We start from the raw sequence: 8,978 nt of genomic DNA on the forward strand, positions 1-8,978 counted from the left end.
TTGACATGGTATCTTCACTGAGACAGAATTCACTGAGCTGTACATTTGTGATTTTTGATTTTCTTGGTTGGTCTCATACTACAGTAAAAAATTTTAATCTATGTGTATAGAAAGGCAGTGGCACCCCACTCCAGTACTCTTGCCTAGAAAATCCCATGGACGGAGGAGCCTGGTAGGCTGCAGTCCATGGGGTCACGAACAGTCAGACACGACTGAGCGACTTCACTTTCACTTTTCACTTTCATGCATTGGAGAAGGAAATGGCAACCCACTCCAGTGTTCTTGCCTGGAGAATCCCCGGGACGGGGGAGCCTGGTGGGCTGCCGTCTATGGGGTCACACAGAGTCGGACATGACTGAAGTGACTTAGCAGCAGAAAATGGAAAAGTTGTGATGTTTCCCTCATTTGGCCACGAGGGATGAATTGTCTTTCTGGGTGGTGTGCCTCTGATGACCAAAGGAACTTTGTGGGAATGGTCTTCGGCTTGGGTCTATGAAGCATGTCCCTAGAGGTGATCTGCTTCTTACAAGCATATGAGAAAATCACCAACCTTCAACCATTTTCAAAGGTTTGGGGGGAACTACCCTGTGGCCCAGTGGCTAAGACTCAGTGGTATCCACGTAGGGGATCCCCAAGCCTCATCCTGGTCAGGGAACTAGATCTCACAGGATGCCACTAAAACAACGAAGATCAAAGATCTGTGCTGCAACTAACACCAATCGCAGCTAAATAAATAAATAAATATTTAAAGACGTTTAAAAAAAGGATTTTTTTTCCAAAAGTGATATGATTTCCAGCCCCAAACCTGCATGAGTGTTGGCTTTTGGTTGGAATTCTCTGAGGAAACTTTGTTTATTTTGGTTCCACTCTGAAATAAAAGTAGGTGTATGCGTGCTCAGTCACTTTAGTTATGTCTGACTCTTTGCAACCCCGTGGACTGTAGCTCGCCAGGCTCCTCTGTCTATGGGGATTCTCCAGGCAAGAATACTGGTGTAGGTTGCCATGCCCTCCTGCAGGGGATCTTCCCAACTCAGAGATCAGACCCGGATCTCCTGTGGCTCCTGAATTGTAGGCAGATTCTTTTATCGCTGGGCTTCCGCTGAGCCATAGGGAAGCCCAAAAGAAGGTATCTTAAGGCTAGTAATTATCTATGGTGAGTGTCCCACTGTCTCCCTTGGAGAGTGAAATCTGACTATATCTGTTGAAATTTCCCCCCTTTGAGGGTTCTGGGTACCCATAAGGATCTCCCATTTAATCTAACAGTTTTGTCTCCATCTCTGATCTACCTGGCCAGAATTAACAGATAGATCCAAGGCAACTCTGACTCCTGCTCATCTCTCTGTAGTAACATTTTTTCATTGTTTCTGCCTCAGAGGGGCAACTCAGCCTTCCTGTAAAAATATGCTTTTGATAGTTTCCTCAGCAACTTGGGGTTTTTGGCAGATTTCTCCAGCAGCTAGCCTACTGTATTGTTGGAGCATGGCATTCTTTTTTTTTTTTTTTTTTTGTCTTCATTTTCCAACAGTCTCTTGGAATCCTTTGCTCATCCCATTTTCTCTTCCTGGATTGATCTTTATTTTCTCCATTTGCTAAGCCCTACTGGAGAGCAAGGAGACCAAACCAGTCAATCCTAAAGGAAATCAACCCTTAATATTCATTCGAGGGACTAACGCTGAAGCTGAAGCTCCAATATTTTTGCCAACTGATTCGAAGAGCCAATTCATTGAAAAGACCCCCAATGCTGGGAAGGATTGAGGGCAGGAGGAGAAGGGTGCCACAGAGGTTGAGATGGTTGGATGGCATCATCGACTCAGTGAACATGAGTTTGAGCGATCTCTGGGAGATAGTGAAGGACAGGGAAGCCCGCCGTGCTGCAGTCCATAAGGCTGCAAAAAGTCAGACAGGACTGAGCAACTGAATAAGAACAACAGTTGTGATGGGCAGAAAATTCTAAAACAGCTCCCAAATCCCAAGCCTCTGGTGGACATATACTTTCTCCTGGTTCTTCAATCAAACACTAATCTAGGTTACTGTGAACAAATTTTCCAAATGTAATTAATGTTGCAAGTCACTTGATCTTAAAATAAGGAGATTCTTCTGGGTAGACTTGAATTAATTGTATGAGGTTTTTAAAAGCAGAGAGCTTTGTTCGACTGGTAACAAAAAAGAAAGTCATGGAGCTCTGCTCTGGCTAGCCTGGAAGAAAGCAAACATCTGTGTTGTGAACCTCCTAAAGCGCCACAAAGCAAGGAACTATGGGCATCCCCTAGGAGCTGGGGGTGGTTCCTTGGCCAACAGTGAGCAAACAACACAAGGACTGCAAGCCCATAACTATGAGGAAATAAACTCTGACCCCAAACCAGTGAGCTTGAGTGAGGATCCCAAGCCCACACGAGGACTGCAGCCAAGGCCAACACGTTGGTTTCAATCACATGAGATCCTAAGCAGAGAATCCAGTCACGCTGTACCTGAACTTAAACTGTGAGAGAGTGCGAACTTCCCTGGCAATCCAGTGGTTAAGTCTCTGTGCTGCCAACGCAGGGGGCATGGGGTTGATCCCTATTTGGTCAACAAAGATTCTGCATGCCATATGGTACGTAATGTATTCTCCCCACCCATCCCCCAAATCTGTGAGAGAGTAAATTTGTGTTGTTTTAATCTAAGTTTATGGTAATTTGTCATACAGTAACAGTAAACTAATACAGCCCCAAATTAATGTAGCTACCAGTGTATTTACCTTAACTTTTAATGCCACATTCAACTTTCACCCCTCTAAGAGGTGTCCTTGAGCCCTCAGGCAGATCCAGCCATGTCTCCTTGGGGCTCCCTTGGTGCTTTGTTTACTGTCTTTCTCTTATATCTCACTGTGTGACCAATTTTGTTTATTTATTCTCAAGTGTCTTTCTCTTCCACTAGACCATTTGGTCCAGAAGGTCTTAAAGGTCCTGAAGCAAGGACCAGTGTCTTAGGTGGACTCTGGAGTCTGATGGCCTGGGTTCAAACCCTGATTCTGCTACTTCTTAGCCATGTGATCTTGGTGGGTTATTTCCTTCCCATATGATCTTGGGTAGTTTATTTCCTTTCCCTAAGTTTCTCCTTAGACAAGATATCTCTTCCCTCAAAGGGAAGTTGTGAAGATAAAATGCAGCTCAACCTCTTGATTAGCATAATACCATAAGCTAATAATAATTATGGCACATAACAGGCACTTGGCAAATGTTTGTGCGATGAATATACAGGTGGAGGATGGATGGAATGAAGGCCTGCTTGAATCTCTGTGTGTGAAGACATGTCCCATAGCTTCCAAAAGGATTCAAGTCTCTGCAGAACTCTTTCCTCAATAAACTGCCCTCTGCCAACAGTCTCCCCTGATGCTTTTGTACTGTCTCTTTCCCTCCCTTGTTTGTTTTACTCCTGCTTCTCCCTTGATTGTTCATAGGAAACATTCCTAGAAAAACCTCAAGGGACCGACTTCCTTTGTGCTTCAGGGCAGCAGACGGAGTCTGTGTTCTGTTGGCTGCTGCTGTGCTCCAGCCTCTGGGGACTGAGGGAAGCACAGAGTCCCCAGAGGACTCGAATGGGAGTCTAACAGAAGGTGAAACCCACCAGGGGTAAAAGATGAAGACAATCCCTGGGCCAGAACCCCCATGAGGCAGTGGTGGAGGGGGAGGGATTCCTGAGCCCCCAGCTCACACACATCCTCAGTCTTGGTTGCTACAACTTCCTTCTTTCCTTCTTTTCCTTCCTTTCTGGCCGCTTACAAAATAGTCACATCAGCATCATCCCTAGCAGCTTCAAGGATGCCGGTCCCTGGGGAAGGTGCAGCTCCTGTCTGGGTGTTAGATGACAGTCATTTGGCAGATGAAAACAGAGCATCTGGAGAGGACTCTCTTATTGTTGTTCAGTCACTAAGTCGTGTCTGACTCTTTGCAGCTTAACAGACTATAGCACAGCAGGCTCCTTTGTCTTCCACTATCTCCACGAGTTTTTTCAGATTCATGTCTATTGAGACAGTGATGCTATATCTAATCATGTTATCCTCTTTTGCCCCCTTCTGCTCCTGCCTTCAATCATCCCCAGCCTCAGGATTTTTTCCAGTGGGTCAGCTCTTTGCATAAGGTAGCCAAAGTATTAGAGTTTCAGCTTCAGCATCAGTCCTTCCCATGAATATTCAGGGTTTATTTCCTTTAGGATTGACTAGTTTGATCTCCTTGCAGTCCAAGGAGATGCTCTGTTTTCAAGAGTCTTTTCCAAACCACAATTCGAAAGCATCAGTTATTTGGTACTCAGACTTCTTTATGGTCCAGCTCTCACATCCGTACATAACAACTGGAAAAACCAGGTAATTTGAACCAATGACTTCCTTGTTTTTATTTATTGTAAAAAATAACATTTAGTAACATGGAAGTAACATTTAGTAACATTTCTTAAAAAAGGAAGAAAGATTACTCACCATCACCCTTATCCCACAACTGGTTTCTTTTTCCAAGTTATCGTCCAGTTTTTGGCCACATGGAAAAATTTGCATACAATCTATCCTTTAGTTTGTTTGTTTGTTTTCATTTAATGTTATGTCTTAAACCTTTTTCAGTTTTGGAATAATCTTCACATTGATCTCTCTCTCTCTCTTTTTTAACTGAAATTATTCCAGCCAATTTGATTGAAGCATAATTAATGATTTCTTACCCCTTCAAGACTTTATTTACTCCCTTGAATCTTTGAAGCTGGCTCTGGGCAACACTGGAAATGAAAGGAAGTTTGTTTTCTAAGCCCATTTGCATGCCTTACAGATCTTCTTTCTTCCCTGCTAGCAATTTTAGCCCAAGAGTTTTCTCACCAAGGGAGCAATCTGCACTCCATTTCCAACCTGCTCTGAGTCTGTGCTCCCATTCAGCAAGCTATTAAAAAAAATAAGAATATAGTTCTACTTTTTCTCAACGTAAAAAGTGATATATGCTCATGTCATCCAATTTGAGAATATATGAAAACAAAAGAAAATAAAAATCTGTTGTAATCTTGCTAGTCAAGATCAGATGCCACGGTTCTTTGTCCTCTCAAAAATGTTGTTGGCACTTTTGATGCCACTCATCTGTGTTAGGTTTTTTACCTCCCAGAACCTCCTATGCCTTCCAAATTCATCTTAGAAACTAATTTGTGTTGTAGTGTACAACTGAATGAGTAAACCCTAGAAAACATATTATCCTGAGGCCTTAGGCAGCTGTTGAGGGAAAAAAATCACACACACAAAAAGGTACATAATCACTAACTGGGGGCACCTAAGGTTGGCTAGTTTAACCACAGTGGAATTCATTGGCTTATAAACTGCAATATGTATAAGTAGGATGGACTGCAGGTCTGGTTTGATCAAGTGGCTCAAAACGTCAAAAAAGAATGGTTTCTTTCTAATCTCTCTCTGTATTTTCCCCACAACATTATTGTCTTCCTAAGGTAAGTTCTTCTTACTTGGAGGCCTTATCAGTAATCTCTAGGACTACACATTACTTGGCCCTTGTCTAGCAGGGTATGAGATCATCTCTCTCATATGATTTGTTAAATTCCCACAGTCTCCTGTGATTGGAACAGTCTGGTTCCTATGGCCATCCATGAACCAATCCTACTGGCAAGGAGGATGAGAAAAATATGCGTGGTTGAAACCAGTAAGTCTTAAACTCTAGTCTCAGGACTCCTTTACACTCACAAATTTACAAAAATTAATGAGGAGCCCAAGTTCAGTTCAGTTCAGTTCAGTTGCTCAGTTGTGTCCGACTCTTTGCGACCCCATGAATCACAGCACGCCAGGCCTCCCTGTCCATCACCAACTCCCAGAGTTCACTCAGACTCATGTCCACTGAGTCAGTGATGCCATCCAGCTATCTCATCCTCTGTTGATCCCTTCTCCTCCTGCCCCCAATCCCTCCCAGCATCAGAGTCTTTTCCAATGAGTCAACTCTTCTCATGAGGTGGCCAAAGTACTGGAGTTTCAGCTTTAGCCTCATTCCTTCCAAAGAACACCCAGGATATCAATAATTACCTTAAGTGTAAATAGATTAAATGCATCAACCAAAGACATAGACTGGCTGGGTGGATGAAAACATGTGCATATATGTACTTCCACTTACAACATCACTCTACGTGACAACCCTCCAAAATTGTATGTAATTACTTTATATTGTTAAGTTAATCATGTTCCCATTATGGCTTGTAATTGTAAATATCTTTTATTTTTTGTCTGGCTATTGATTGTGAAATCGATAAACATCTTTTACTACTGTGATTATGTAACTGTTACTCACTTAATACCATTGTATCACAATCTGTCAACAGAAAAATAATAGAACTCTATATCACCAAAACTAGGATCTAATAGAAAAATCTGTAATCACTTTTTAAAATCCAGATGCATATCAGAATTATCTTGAAATTTTTTGAAAAATACAAATGCTCAAGTATTGCTTTTTTTCTCCAGAGCTCCAGATATGTTTCTAATGAGCAGTCATGTTTAAAAACAACTGGACTATATGATGATCTTTTACTTTTAGTTAGTTTGTTTCACTTTCTCTATTTCATATTCAGTGTTCCCATTTCATCTAGTTTATGTTTTCCAGTTTCTCCATCTTTTCTTATTTTTATGTTCTTTCTCAAGCCTTTATCAAGTGTAATAGAAAAGCTTTTATATACTTGTATATATAAATATGTATAATATATATATTTTAGAAAACATGAATTTTTGCCTAACTAAAATTTTATGACACTTTGATTCCACTTGTTTGACTTAGTATGAGTAGAATGCTATATTTCTAATTATAAAATAGATATGCAACAAGCAACAAAGGTTCACTCTGTAGCATACAGAACTACAGTCAATAACCTATGATGGAAAATAATTTTAAAAATAATATATGTGTATTTGTATAACTGAATCATCTTTCTGTGCACCTGAAACATTTTAAGTCAACTATACATCAATAATATATATAGATATGTGTGTCTATATGTATATATATATATATATATTTCTTTTTTTTAGAAAGAAATAGAATCCAAATTGGAACGGAAGAAGTAAAATGGTCACTGCAGATGACATGATACTATACCCAGAAAGTCCTAAAGACGCCACCCAAAGCTACTAGAACTCATCAATGAATTCAGTAAAATTGTAGGATACAAAATTAATACACAGAAATCTATTTCATTTCTTTACACTAATGGTGAATTACCAGAAAGGGAAGTTAGGAAAACAATCCCATTTACAGTCACATTAAAAAGAATAAAATACCTAGGAATAAATCTAACAAAAGAGATTAAAGACCTATTCTTGGAAAACTCTTAAGATTCTTTTGAAACTGGAGATGACACAAACAAATGGAAAGATATACTCATGGACTAGAACTAATATTGTTAAACTCACCATGCTATGCAGAGCAGTCTGCAGATTCAACACAATCCCTAACAAAATGCCATGGCATTTTTCACAGAACTAGAACAAATAATCACAAAACTTATATGGAAACACAAAAGACCCTAAGTGTCCAAAACAATCTTGAAAAAGAAAAACAAAGCTGGAGGATTCCAAACTACAAACCTTCAGTAGTCAAATCAGTATTGTACTGGCACAAAAACAGACACGTGCATCAATGAAACAGAACAGAGAGCTCAGAAATGAACTCATATTTACATGAGAAATTAATTGATGACAAAGGAGGCAAGAATATACAATGGGGGAAAGAAGTTCTTTAGTAAATGATGTTGGGAAAACCGGACAGCTACATGCAAAAGAGCTATACTGAACTATTCTCTCACACCATGCACAAAAATAAAGTAGAAATGGATTAAAGACTTAAATGTAAGACCTGAAAGTATAGGTAGCATGCTCTTTGACCTCATAAGTAATGTTTTTGGGATATGTCTCCTTAGGCAAGGAAATTGAAAGCAAAAATTAACAAAGGGAACTACATCGAACTAAAGCTTTTGAGTGGCAAATGAAACTACCAACAAAATGAATAGGCCACCTACTGAATGGGAGAAGATATTTCTTCTCCCATTTGTAAACAATATATTCAATAAAGGTTCAATATCCAAAATACACAAAGAACTCATACAACTCAACAACAAGAAAACAAACAATGTATTAAAAAATGGGCAGAGAATCTGAATAGACATTTTTCGAAAGAAGACATACAGGTAGCCAACAGGCACATGAAAAGAAGTTCCACATTACTAATCATCAGTTCAGTTCAGTCGCTCAGTCGTGTCCGACTCTTTGTGACCCCATGAATCGCAGCACGCCAGGCCTCCCTGTCCATCACCAACTCCCAGAGTTCACTCAGACTCACATCCATCGAGTCAGTGATGCCATCCAGCCATCTCATCCTCGGTCGTCCCCTTCTCCTCCTGCCCCCAATCCCTCCCAGCATCAGTCTTTTCCAATGAGTAAACTCTTCGCATGAGGTGGCCAAAGTATTGGAGTTTCAGCTTTAGCATCATTCCTTCCAAAGAACACCCAGGACTGATCTCCTATAGAATGGACTGGTTGGATCTCCTTGCAGTCCAGGGGACTCTCAAGAGTCTTCTCCAACAACACAGTTCAAAAGCATCAATTCTTCAACTCAGCCTTCTTCACAGTCCAACTCTCACATCCATACATGACTACTGGAAAAACCATAGTCTTGACTAGATGGACCTTAGTCGGCAAAGGAATGTCTCTGCTTTTGAATATGCTATCTAGGTTGGTCATAACTTTCCTTTCAAGGAGTAAGCGTCTTTTAATTTCATGGCTGCAGTCACCATCCACAGTGATTTTGGAGCCCCTCAAAATAAAGTCTGACACTGTTTCCACTGTTTCTCCATCTATTTCCCATGAAGTGATGGGACCAGATGCCATGATCTTCGTTTTCTGAATGTTGAGCTTTAGGCCAACTTTTTCACTCTCCACTTTCACTTTCATCAAGAGGCTTTTTAGTTCCTCTTCACTTTCTGCC

This window comes from Oryx dammah, unplaced genomic scaffold (assembly GCF_014754425.2).
Source record: "Oryx dammah isolate SB20612 unplaced genomic scaffold, SCBI_Odam_1.1 HiC_scaffold_25, whole genome shotgun sequence".
NCBI classification, from domain to species: domain Eukaryota; kingdom Metazoa; phylum Chordata; class Mammalia; order Artiodactyla; family Bovidae; genus Oryx; species Oryx dammah.